The sequence below is a fragment of the Pelobates fuscus genome, chromosome 2 (assembly GCF_036172605.1).
Source record: "Pelobates fuscus isolate aPelFus1 chromosome 2, aPelFus1.pri, whole genome shotgun sequence".
Lineage (NCBI taxonomy): Eukaryota > Metazoa > Chordata > Amphibia > Anura > Pelobatidae > Pelobates > Pelobates fuscus.
Window position 1 is genome coordinate 217375913 of NC_086318.1, and position 13628 is coordinate 217389540.

The 13628-nt window shown below is 42.3% G+C and overlaps 1 pseudogene; it reads left to right on the plus strand.

Moving 5' to 3' along the window:
- Nucleotides 1-323: 323 nt before the first annotated feature.
- LOC134586266 (uncharacterized) overlaps nucleotides 324-13628 on the plus strand; it is a 28755-nt pseudogene continuing 15450 nt past the window's right edge.

Sequence of the window (13628 nt, forward strand, 5' to 3'; positions counted from 1 at the left end):
CTATGTGTGCAATCTCTGCACAATTTCATTCGGGTGTCATCGCTCATGCGGGCTGACCTGGGGGTATGGGATGCGTTCTTGCAGGATTTCAATGGGGCCGTGTTCTTTCGTCAGGCGGGTGTGTCGGTTGCGGAGCTTGAACTCTTCATTGATGTGTCAGGTAGTGCAGGTTTCAGGGCTTACTTCGGCGGACGCTAGTGCGGGGAGAGGTGGCCGGACGCATTCGTAACCTGGCTTTCCTGGAGCTGTTCCCCTTGGTGGAGGTGTTGGCCCTTTGAGGCGATAGGCTGTGGGATCGGAAGGTGGTCTTCTTCTCGGACAACATGTCCGTGGTACATTTGGTCAATAATCTATCGGTTTCATCGAAGCCGGTGGTGCAGCTGTTGCGGCGCTTTGTTTTATTCTACATGTCCCTTAATGTGGTTTTCAGTGCGCGACATGTGCCTGGGTACTTGGACATGGTGGCTGATGCTTTGTCTCGTTTGCAGTGGTCTCGGTTTTGGATGGTGGCTCCAGGGGCGCAGGAAGTGGGGCAGGCTTGCCTGGAAGAGATGTGGCGGCTCGGAGCTTCCTGTTTGGGGGATACGTGAAAGCATCTCTGTAGCGGAACGCAGTAAGCCTGTCCTGCAAAATGCCTGTGTGACTGTATTCCTTATATTTTTACCTATGTTGAAATTGCTATTCGCCTATTTAATATGTGAATTATATGTTATTCGGTAGTTTCCATCCGTACTATATACTTATGGAAACTACCGAACGGAGAGACCACCCCGGAGAGAAGTGTGCCAGCAATTAGGGTTCACATTCTCTCCAAACCGCAAGTTAACCGGCTCATTAACAGTGTGTCTGGGTGGCCGCCATTCGGCATGCGTACACGTGGCGGCAGCCATCTTACGCATGAAAATCTCAGCGGTGTTTTGTCGTAGAGTGTCTGGAACTCAAATCGGACACTCAAACAACCAAACACCGCTGAGACCTCCAGAGCTCCGTAACTGCCGAACGGAGAGACCTAACGAATCCCCATTCGGTAGTTACAAAGTACCGAATGAGGGAATCACTATCTAGGTGAATTAAAGTATGGATGGCAATTATAAATGTCTGTTTTAACTGCCGAACGGAGACCGACCGCAGGGCCCATTCTCATGGAACCCTTTTCGGATACCAACTCATGTGCGGTCGGTCAAACTTCACCTTCCTGTAACTGCCGAACCACTGGTCCGATCTGGGTGAATTTTGGATATTATATTCACCCAGATCAGGGCTACCTAGCAGTACCCTAATATTAAGGATATGTGATGGTTTAGGGGTACATCCAAGTTTGGGGTAAAGTACTGTACAAGTTAAGGGGATTATGACTCACTCTGAGGGGAGGAGATGTGTGGGAGGTAACAAGCACTGCATTGGTTACTGTCATAATTACTGTAGTTCCCTCCCTTGCATGGGAGCAGGCTTTATAAGAAACCTTGGAATAAACGATTGTCAGTTCTACTCCTGAAACTGTGTGTCGTCCAGTTATTGGGAGTGCTGTGGGGATTTTGCTGTACCTTTTTACCTGCTGGAAACTCTGCTGTGGATTTACTAATGACTTGTTCCTGAGCCCTCCTTGGATCTAAAGTGGAGAATAGCTGCGAGAAATCAGCTCTCCGCTACAATCTCTGGCGCCAGCCACTTGGGCCGCATATAGTAAGCTCTGGGGTTTGTGGGAACATTCATGGGATGGGATGGACCGAGCACTGGTGGGGGAATCGCAACTCGATGCATTGCTTTGGTTTACGTTCCGGTTGTTAGCGAAGGGCACGTCTCAGCGGTGGTGTACAGGTCTATGGCGGTGATGGCGAGAGGGAAGATCTTACGAAGTCCTTCGTAATCCGACAGGCGCTTGAGGGGTATCGGAGGGGACATAGGGTGCCTGATGCCAGGCGACCAGTGTCTGTGCGAGTGTTGGGGGATCTGATTTGAGTGTTGCCTGAGATTTGTTTTAACAGGTTTGAAGGGTCTCTGTTCCAGGCGGCGTTTCTTTTGGCCTTTTTCTGTGCATTTCAGATCAGGGAATTGGTGAGTGCCACTCGGGAGGCCATTGGGAGTTTGCAGGTATCTGGGGTTCACGTACAGGAGGGGTGGTTGGTGGTTTACCTGGCCAGGTCCAAGACTGACTTCAAGAGTGTAGGTCGTGATGTGACCCTGGGCGCCCTGCCGGGATCTGCATCGTGCCCGGTGGCTGCGGTGGCGCGATACCTGGCTAGGAGGCCTGCGATTAGGGGGTCGTTGTTGGTGCACGCGGATGGCTCTTCCTCGTCTCGCTTCCAATTTACCAAGGTCTTTCAGTCGGGCCTGGCAAGATTGGGGCTACGTGCTGGTAAATTTGGGATGCATTCCTTCCGCATCAGGGCGGCCATGGAGGCCACGCGCCTAGGTCTGGGGGAAGCATTAGTCAAACAGATTGGGAGATGGGAATCGGTGAGGTTCCACTCGTATGTGCATTTGGTTTTATTGGACTGAGGTGGAGGACTGGTGGATAATGTGTTGGAGTTGGTGTTTACGTTTTGTTTGTTTCCCTAGGTCGAGTCGCCTGGATCGTCGGGCATTCATTCGTCTTCCGGGCTGAAAGGAGGGCTGCAGCTCAAGTTCAGGGTCAGCAGCTGGGCTTTCTGAAGGATCAGTTGGCGATTTGGTGGTTTGGTTACAGGGGATTTTGTTGGGGGGACGTCTGTAATGTGTTGTTCCGAATGGTGGCAGATGGGAGTAGGCTGGACTTGCTTGTCCTACATGTTGGGGGCAACGATTTGGGCCTGATTCTGCAACGTAGTTTAGTGAAGTGGATGAAGCAGGACCTCAATAAGTTGAGAGACCTGCTCCCTGGGATCATGTTGTATGATCGGAGATTGTCCCGAGGCGACAGTGGAGGCATGCACGGGATCCTTTGGCTATTGACCGCGGCAGGGGAAAGGTCAATAGTCTGATGGCTAGCTTTGTGAGGAAACTGGGGGGGGTGGTAGTGAGGCATGGGGAGTTGGAATTTGGGTTGCCCGGATACTACCACTCGGATGGAGTTCACCTCTCCACAGTGGGGTGGGACCTCCTGAACCTGGGTTGGCAAGAAAGCTGCAGAAGGTGGAGCTCAGATGGCTTAAGGGTTCAAGGTCTGAGCTTGTGGTGGGATAGGGAGCTGAAGGAGAGGAAATAGGCTCCCTATTAGGAATATTATGGAAATGTCAAAATGTGGTTATGGGGGGCATTTTCTCTATGTTAAGTTATTACTATTTAATAAAAGCTGTGGACAATTTTGACCCATATACCCTTGTGTCCGTGTTTTTGGGGGAAAGGTATGTGTGGGGGGGGGGGGGGGTTGTCCAATGTTCCGACTGCCCATATGGCGACTATACACCGGTTATGGTAGTCGAGGCTACAACTGTCATGTGCCACCATTAGAAATACATATTGCTGATTAGAAAGAAAGTGTGTAATTTAGGCATTGTATACAATTTTATTTTCCTGAATGTTCATTTTCAAATACAGATGACACATCATTAAAGCTTGATAGAACGGGTTTATTGAGTGTAGAAATTAAGACAAGGTAGCTAGAAAAAAACTGTTACCAAATGAACACAGAAAAAGTTTGAAAAACATAGATCATATTTTTGCATTATGTTTTTTACAATTGAATATGAACAGAACATTTTACATTTCTTCTTAAAAACTTGTAATTTAAGAGTGCTGGCAATTTTAAATTTACATCTTCGTTAAAATATCCTCCACACCACTAATTGTTACTTTAGGCTAACATATATTACCACAAACTGTTAAAATGCGAGTCTCCGGGGTATATCCTGTACAATAGACTGGTACAATTTCACTTTTCTTTTTTCCCCCTAAATTACTCATACATTTAAAAAAAAAAATTGTTTCTTTTCTGTGCCTTATCTGGGTGGCAGAGCAAAGCCTGTCTAGCGCACTTTCTACACCTTACTTAGAGAACAATAAGGAACAGCAAGCTGACAGCAAGACAAGTGCCTAGATTTCCCTCCCCTGGGAGTGGAAGCAGAGACGGCGGCTGGGAATGGAAGAGGTAAAATCACAAGCCTGTTGGGAAAATAATATCCCCAGCTAAGGCGCTGCATACAGGAAGGGTGTGAACAGGATCTCAGTACAGCTGCTCAGTTAACAATGTCTGTTCCCACAGTGTTTGATGTGTGGGCATATGGCATTCTGTGCCATGAGATAAATACACTGTGACACTGGCTTGATAATGTTATACATACCTTTGGAATGCCCACTCTAAGCTGGGAACACTTAGAAGGTATAGCAGTATACAAACTGCTGAGATTGCATGCAAACTTACTGGATTATTATGCCATGGCAGATACATTGCATTTTGGAGAAAAAGAAAAAAGAAAGAAAACAATAATAGTGATTATTATTATTTTTATTCGGTTTAATTTCATTCCTGTGTTGGAAGTTTATTTTTGTGACCATTTGTGTGTGAAATAGCTCTTAATTTATGCTTTGGTATTTATTCACTGAACTGGGAATTGTGGAGAATCAGTAGGGATATAATAATAGAGTTGGCAATGTTTTCCACATTGACAATGTGAAAGTGTTAATTCATGATTCTCAGTTCGGCAAAGATGCAGGACTGCAACCAGGAAGATCTTCTGGTGGCTGTCACAGTCACAGCCACTAAAGGTGGTTTTAGGCAGCAATTTACATTTGCTAGAATGAAAGAATGTCTCTTTTTCCCAGGACCATTCCATTAAGCTGTAGTGGATCTAGTGCCTATGGTGTCCCTTTAATTAGACAGGTCAGACAGGTCCCAAAAATACAGGTCAAACTATGCATAATGTACCACATACACTAACCTAGTTTACAGCACAATCACACACCAGTACAAATACATAGGCATATACTGACACATATATGCCCACTAGTACACATAAACACATCCTAGTACAGAGATGCATCCCAATACACATACATAGATGCACACTACCAATCATACATATATGCATACTAGAACTCATGCAGACAAACATACTTATACTTATATAGATACATCAACCCTCATACAGACACACAATAACTCATGCAGACATAGAGTAGCACAAATTCATAGACACAGACTAAGATACATTACATCAGTTAACAGACACACAAATATGGGTTTTGAGATCATAATCATATGTAAATTAGCCAAAAAGAAAGGTTTATGAGAAGGACAGGATTTGCTAGCTGTAATTCATTTTCAGTGTTCACAGAAATTCTTGTTTTAGGCTGATTTGCATATGATTAGGGAACTAAGGACAGTTCTAATGTGGTCCCCTTGCTCACTGTGTCTATGATGGCATCAGTGACACCTCACTTGCAAGATCCAATGAATAATGAAATGATTATCTGGGTAGCTGTAGTTAATGCGTAGAGAGTTTGTTGGTGGGGTTAGTCTTAAGTGAAAAGGGCTAAGGTTGTCTTAAAAATGGTACAGTCTATATAGGACCTGAGCGGGGATACACCAAAAGGAAAGTTTTTTGAGCTGTTGCCCGCTCTCAGTGTTCTCATAATGTTGTGTTTTGACATATATTTAGATAGTGAAGAGGTAGGTATTTTAATTCGGATATTTTTTAATTAAAGAGAGAGTCTAAGCCTCATAATGCCAGATGTTGTAGAACTGCATCTTCCATGAACACACTAGTGCACTAAGGGCGAAGTGGCGCTAATAAATAAACCGTTTATACTGCTTCCCCAGTATCTATAACCACTCACAAGACACAATAATACAAACTCCACAATAAATAAACAAGATTGGGATGCAATTAAAAACACACATGAAAGGTGAGTATAGTAAATTATACTTAGTCACTCTGTCCCACTACAGAAAGGTGGGCCACATAATAGACCTATAAATCTAAAACATATTTTTCATAGCATAATTCTGTAAAAACAAATATATAGATGGTAACAGGGGACAATTGGTAACTCACAATTTCTAGAGCCAAATATAGCAGGCTTTGGCTCTCTAAGCATTTAGATAGTGCAGGTGGTTCTCCGCTGTCCACTATCCCAGCAGTCAGGATAAAAATGGAACCCACATATAGACTTGAGTAGATTAACTGGATAAAATGTTACATACATATTTGTGCCAATAAAAAGTTTTTTTTATTTGGATTTTGTTGCAGTTTATTGAATCTGTTTTTGTTTTCATCTGTTGCGTCTGTTGTACTCTGCCGTTTTTTAATGTATACAATTTTATTTTATCAATCTTTTCATCACTTGTTCTTTTAGAACAATTTTTGGGTCTTTTCTGAAATAGATATTTGTGCAAAACCGGCAGAGAAAGTCAACACTTGTCAAATCATTTAGACCATTAGACCAATTAAGGCAATATGAACAGTTTTGGGACCACAAATTAGAGACTTTTAGATAAGATACACTTTTTAGAACACTTTGATAAAGCTCCCCCAACCTGATATCACTCCTCATCCCATCTCTCTTCCTCCATACAACTGTCCACAAACAGGTCAAAAATAGAATAGAGGGAAACACTTGTTGGCAATCTCAATTAAAAAGTCTCAAACACATTTTATCTGTCCTATGCCATTACAGAGGGATCCTTTATCATAAGCCTACCATACTGGACCTACCTGCAGTGACTTTACAGTACTGAGACCTCACTGATAAGGCACTTGAGTGGTCAAACTAAATGTATATCTTATGCAGAGGCATCCGTCTAGCATTTTAGTCCAGTGCTGTATTTGTATTTGGTATCAGTACCCTATACAAGTAGTAGAGGTTCACTGGTTTGGTACACAAGAACTACACCTTGTTTAAGTCCTCCTGAGTGGGATCTCCCTATAGGGCAAGATATTAAATATTAGCCTGCTTTTGGTCTGTGTCTGTTAACCACAGGTTGTAAAATGTATCATTAGTAGCATGCAACAAATATTTGCAGAACAAAGTTCATTCACCGTTACATTTATTAAACAAAAAATCTTTTCTAAAAATAAAGTTAGTTTAAATATACAATTTACAATTTAAATATATAATACAATTTAAATATATAATACAGAAATAGGTTTAATAATACATTGGACTATATAGTTAAATGACAATGCACTGGATAGATGCCACAATCAAGAGTAGTTGCATGGCCCCAATTCTGTCTGGAAAACCCCATTATATAGATAATCTCATAAGAATAAATCTGAAAAGCTTTTGGAAAGACTTATCTTTACCCGTGCGTCTCACTTCCTTTATTCCAACTCTCTTCTTGACCCTCTTCAGTCTGGCTTCCGCCCTTTCCACTCTACTGAGACTGCTCTTATCAAAGTGACTAATGACCTAATCTCCGCTAAATCCAAAGGTCACTACTCCATATTAATTCTCCTTGACCTCTCTGCTGCCTTTGACACCGTTGATCATGCTCTCCTCCTTCAAACTCTTCAATCGCTCGGTCTCTGTGACTCTGTCCTCTCTTGGTTTTCCTCCTATCTCTCCCAACGCTCATTCCGTGTCTCCTTTTCCAAGGATACCTCCTCCCCTCGTCCTGTCTCGGTTGGAGTTCCCCAAGGCTCTGTCCTTGGTCCCCTTCTATTTTCTCTTTATACTGCCTCTCTTGGTAAACCGGACCTCTCCCCTGCCGTTCTGCAACATGTCACTGCTTGCCTTTCTTCCATCTCTGACTGGATGTCCTCACGCTTTCTGAAACGTAACCTCTCTAAAACTGAACTCCTTGTCTTTCCTCCTCCTAATACTGATCCTCCTCTCTCTCTCTCCCTTCAAGTCAGTGATATCCACATAAGTCCATCCCTGCAAGCGCGCTGTCTTGGCGTCATACTTGACTCTGGTCTCACCTTTGAGTCTCACATCCAGTTTTTTGCCAAGTCCTGTAGGTTCCAACTCAAAAACATAGCCCGCATCCGCCCCTTTCTTACACAAGATGCTACCAAGGAGCTTGTCCATGCTCTAGTAATTTCCTGCATGGATTACTGTAACCCTCTCCTGACTGGTCTCCCCAAAAGCCGTATTGCCCCGCGACAGTCTGTAATGAATGCTGCAGTTAGACTGATTTTCCTCTCTAGTCGGTCCTCTCACACCTCACCCCTCTGCCAGTCCTTACATTGGCTCCCTGTATGCTATAGGAGTCAATTCAAAGTGCTAACCCATACATTTAAAGCACTGCACAATTCTAGCCCCTCTTATATCTCTTCACTGATCCATAGGTATGCCCCTCCTCGTACCCTCCGCTCTGCCCATGACCACCTCCTGACCGCTGCTTGCACCCGTACGGCCAATTCGCGCTTGCAGGACTTCTCGCGGGCGACTCCTTTCCTATGGAATAGCCTGCCTACCCCCATTAGACTCTTCCAACTCAAAAACATAGCCCGCATCCGCCCCTTTCTTACACAAGATGCTACCAAGGAGCTTGTCCATGCTCTAGTAATTTCCTGCATGGATTACTGTAACCCTCTCCTGACTGGTCTCCCCAAAAGCCGTATTGCCCCGCGACAGTCTGTAATGAATGCTGCAGTTAGACTGATTTTCCTCTCTAGTCGGTCCTCTCACACCTCACCCCTCTGCCAGTCCTTACATTGGCTCCCTGTATGCTATAGGAGTCAATTCAAAGTGCTAACCCATACATTTAAAGCACTGCACAATTCTAGCCCCTCTTATATCTCTTCACTGATCCATAGGTATGCCCCTCCTCGTACCCTCCGCTCTGCCCATGACCACCTCCTGACCGCTGCTTGCACCCGTACGGCCAATTCGCGCTTGCAGGACTTCTCGCGGGCGACTCCTTTCCTATGGAATAGCCTGCCTACCCCCATTAGACTCTCCCCTAGTCTTCAATCATTTAAGAAGGGCAGCTTATGGCCTCCCAGAGTAATCTCTACCTTACATACCTGTCTCCTGCTCTCTCCTATGGGACAGTGCTTTGCTCTCTCCTCCAGCTCTGCTTCACTCCTACTTGATATTTCCTGTCCTAATGTTTCTAATATCCCACCTCCTATAGTCTGTAAGCTCGTTTGAGCAGGGTCCTCTTCAACCTATTGTTCCTGTAAGTTTTCTTGTAATTGTCCTATTTATTGTTACATCCCCCCTCTCAAAATATTGTAAAGAGCTACGGAATCTGTTGGCGCTATATAAATGGCAATAATAATAATAATAATAATAATAATGATATGGGTTAATTTACTGACAAACACATTTCAAAATTAAGGCAAAAATAGTCGCACTGCACAATTTGGTATTTGTCTATTAAATCTTTGTAATTATGGTTGCAGTGGGTTGCTTATTACCTTTTTTGTTTTGTTTTATAGGCAGTTTTTCCAATTCTATTTTGGCCTACATTTCTCAATTTGGTTTTCAATTTACTGTATTGAATGGTGTGCTCGTTAATGCAGGCCCAAGAAAAGGATAACCTTGGCTTTCCATTTGTAACTACAGCCTCATAAATTATCTAATGCAGTGATGATAAACCATGGCACTCTAAATGTGTGTGAAATACATCTCCCATAAATATCTTGCTGCCAACTACAGTCATTGCTAGCAATTCTCGTTAGAACCAGACGCCACTAGAGGTGCCACACAAACCACAGTGACAACCTATGAATTTACAAAAGCAGAAATCCGGGCACATAGATGTCGTTGAAAAGCAGTCTTTTTGTTGGATAATCAGTGAGCAGCATTTCACCTCTACTATAGAGCCTTTTTTCAGTCAAAAGCTTTTGTACATTCATTGCTGGTAATCCTGGCAAATTACACCATCCTGTGACAGAGTTCTCCTAGGAACTTTCAAATCCTGTATACACTTGTGATTTTTGTTTTATTTATTAACAGAATGTATAATAAATGGCAAGCTCTGAGTCTCTGCCCATTCATCCTGACACCATAAATATCTGTGTAATTTGGACAGCAATGATAGAGGGGTAGCTTTGTCCAGCTCCCCCACAGGGATATTGACTAAAGTGTGAAGTCTCTGAAATTCAAAGTTATTTACAAATCTGTGAAATTAAAGGGGTACTCCAACCAAAACATTTCTTTGCATGCTTCCTACTTAAAAAAAAAAAAAAATAAGAATAAAGACAAAACTTGCCTGTAATCGCATGCTAAGGTCAAGTTCTCCCTGCATGAACATTATCCTTTAATGGTTACTTCCCCTTGCTGCAGGTGGAAGAGCATCCCGAAGGCGATGGGGCAGGATTTAGAGTGGCATTAAGGTAGAGCCGTGCTATTATTGGCCATCTGCAGGGACAGATTTCCCATTAGGCAGAGTAGGCACTTGGCTACAGGCACCTCACCACTAGATGGCGTCTGCTTTTAGCACTTATAATGTATCTTATTGAGCTTAAAGGAACACAATAGGGTCAGAAACTCAAACATGTGATCCTGACCCTATTGTGTTAAAACCACCATTTAGGTGGCTTGCCCCCACTTTATCCTCTTAGAAAGGGTTAAAACTTACCTTATTTTCAGCTCTCCATAGGTCTGCAGGTGCTGGCACCGACCAATATCGGAACCCTTTGGCTGACATCATCACGATTGATAATCTCAACCAATCCAATGCTTTTCCACAGACTTGCAATCTCTCCTCTCAGCCCCCTCCCCCTCCAGTGGGTGGGACAACCAACAGGTAAGTAAGGATTAATTAAAATGGCCCCTTTGATCTAAAATGTCAGTTAGAAGCGCCTCTAGCAGCTGTCAGGAAGACAGCCACTAGAGGCTGGATTAACCCTGCAATGTAAACATAGCAGTTTCTCTGAAACTGCTATGTTTACATCTGAAGGGTTAAAACCTGGGGGACCTGGCACCCAGAACACTTCATTGAGCTGACATGGTCTGGGTGACGATAGTGGTCCTTTAAACATGGATTTTCAGGATAACAAAGACCTCAGTATATGTTCTCAAATACCATAGGCAAAGCAAAATACAAACCTGTCATTATTGGAGCTGGACAGAGGGATTACTATATTGGAGACAAAGCACAAGTTAGAAGGGACATCCTTAAGGACGGTGGGCGTGCTATGCTGTCCTTTGGGCCCCGGCTCTAAACGCCGGGGGGCAGCATAGCATGTCCCCACTGTCCTTTGTACTGCCAGCGATCGCAGTCTAGGACTCACCTGGCAGCCCAGGGAGTGCCCTGGCGTCCATTCCGGCCCACCTGGGCCATGTGATAGCCGTCCATAGCAATGCCAGCAGGGGGAGTGCCAGGTACTGTAAAAAAAAAAGAAAAGATTAAAATTAAATTAGATATACTTTGATCATATATATATATGATCTAAATATATATATACATGTGTATATATATATATATATATATATATATATATATATATATATACAAAAATGTCCAGTCCTTGCACTTAGATATATACAGCAGAATTCTGCAAATGTAATTGCCGGGTGCAATAAATAGCCACAACCAAAAAATATATACAAAATATAAATATTGGCTTGAAGTAAAATGGTACTTTATTGAAAAATCTTAAAATCAACGTTTCAGGTTACTGTTTGTTGATCCTGAGGAAAGCCCGGGTTTCCTTTTTATAATTTTAAAAAAAAAATAATTTAAAAAAATTATATATATATATATATATATATATATATATATATATATACATATATATATATACACACGTATATATATAATAATTCTACGTATATTTTTATGTAATAATTTTACATAATTAGGTCATTTTATTATTTACAATTTGCGGGACCTGCCTGACAACCCAGGCCAAAAGTCCAGGGAATTTAATTTGCTATATTTAACCCTGTAACTTTCCAAGACATCATGAAACCTGTACATGGGGGGTACTGTTTTACTCAAAAGACTTCACTGAACACAGATATTAGTGTTTCAAAACAATAAAATGTATTACAGTGATGATATCATCAGTGAAAGTGAATTTTTTTGCATTTTTCACACACAAATGGCACTTACACAGACAATATAATTGTAGTGATACGTTTTACTGTTTTAAAACCCTAATATTTGTGTTCAGCGAAGTCTTCCGAGTATAACAGTACCCCTCATGTACAGGTTTTATGGTGTTTTCAAAAGTTACAGAGTCAAATATAAGGCTTGCGTTTCAGCTTTTTACATTAAAATTCGCCAGATTGGTTACGTTGCCTTTGAGACTGCATGTTAGCCCAGGAATGAGAATTACCCTCATGATGGCATACCATTTGCAATAGTAGTCAACCCAAGGTATTGCAAATGGGGTATGTCCAGTCTTTTTTAGTAGCCACTTAGTCACAAACACTGGCCAAAATTGGTGTTGGTGTTCAAAACTGGCCAAAATTGGTGTTGGTGTTGCATTTTTTTGTTTTGAATTCTTTATTTCTGTTGTGCAAAAGTTTACAAACAAGCTTGCCATGCCACGATGGCAAATACACATATTTCAAAAGGCATAAGACTGTGGCATGTAATGGTACTGCACATTTTTTAAGTAATAAACAGGCTGATACATGTAATGTCAGATAATGAGAAGGCAATACGATTGAATGAAACATACTATATGGGTTGACATTAACATAGTCAAATAAAATAAATCAAGATAGGGTAACACGCTAAACTGTAGTTAATTCCTTTGCTGAGTAGCCGCTGGGTACTATTTTCGGTGTATGTGTATGCTAGACTAACAGATTGTAAGTTAACCCCTTCCTGACCGGGGACGGAAATTTTCCGTCAACCTTGTCCTTCAGTTAAGGACCGTTGACGGAAAATTTCCATCATTTACTAAAGTTAACCCCAGATCGCGGCGATCGCGGGGTTAACGGTGCTCCGGTCTGCCTCTGTATTAGAGGCAGACCGGGAGCACCCGATCGGGCTATCCCAGCACCGGTGCTCCCTCTGACAGCATGTCAGAGGGAGCACATGTACTCCACATACTCACCTTCCGCCTCCCTGCACTTCCGGGTTCTGTGTGAAGTGCAGGGAGACGGATCAGTGCTGATCCTCCTCTCCCTGTGTGTAAAAAAAAAAAATAAAGTTAAATCCCACCCTCCCTTTCCCTCCCTTTTCCCCCCTTTCCCCTGCTTTAATAAAATTAACCTCTTCTCTGCCAATTGGTCACTGACTACAGTGATCAATTGGCAGGGTATACATTTTAATGTCATCTGATATTTTTTTTAACCCCTGAGGGTTAATTATAATTTTTTTAACCCTCAGGGGTTAAAGTTATATTATTAATTAATTTAAATATTTAAAAATTATATATTTAGCTAGCTGGGATCGGTGGAAGTTAGTGGGGAATTTGGGAATTTGGTGTTAGGCTAACTAGGGGTTAACATTAAAAAAACTGTTAAAATAAGCTTTAAAAAGGTAAAAAAAACAACTTTTAAAAATGTTTTAGTAACGTTTAAGTAAAAAAAAAATACCACCCCCATTTGCCCAGTCTAAATAAAAATGAACCCCTTCCCTGCCAGTCGATCACTGCCTACAGTGATCCAAATACAGATCACAGTATTATACTGTGATCTAATTTTTTTTAACCCCTGAGGATTAACTTTTATTTATTTTTTTAACCCTCAGGGGTTCAATTTATTTAATTAATTAATTTAAATATTTTATAATTATATATTTTGCTAGCTGGGGTGGGTGGGAGTTATGGGTTAGTGCTGCTTACTGCTAGTTA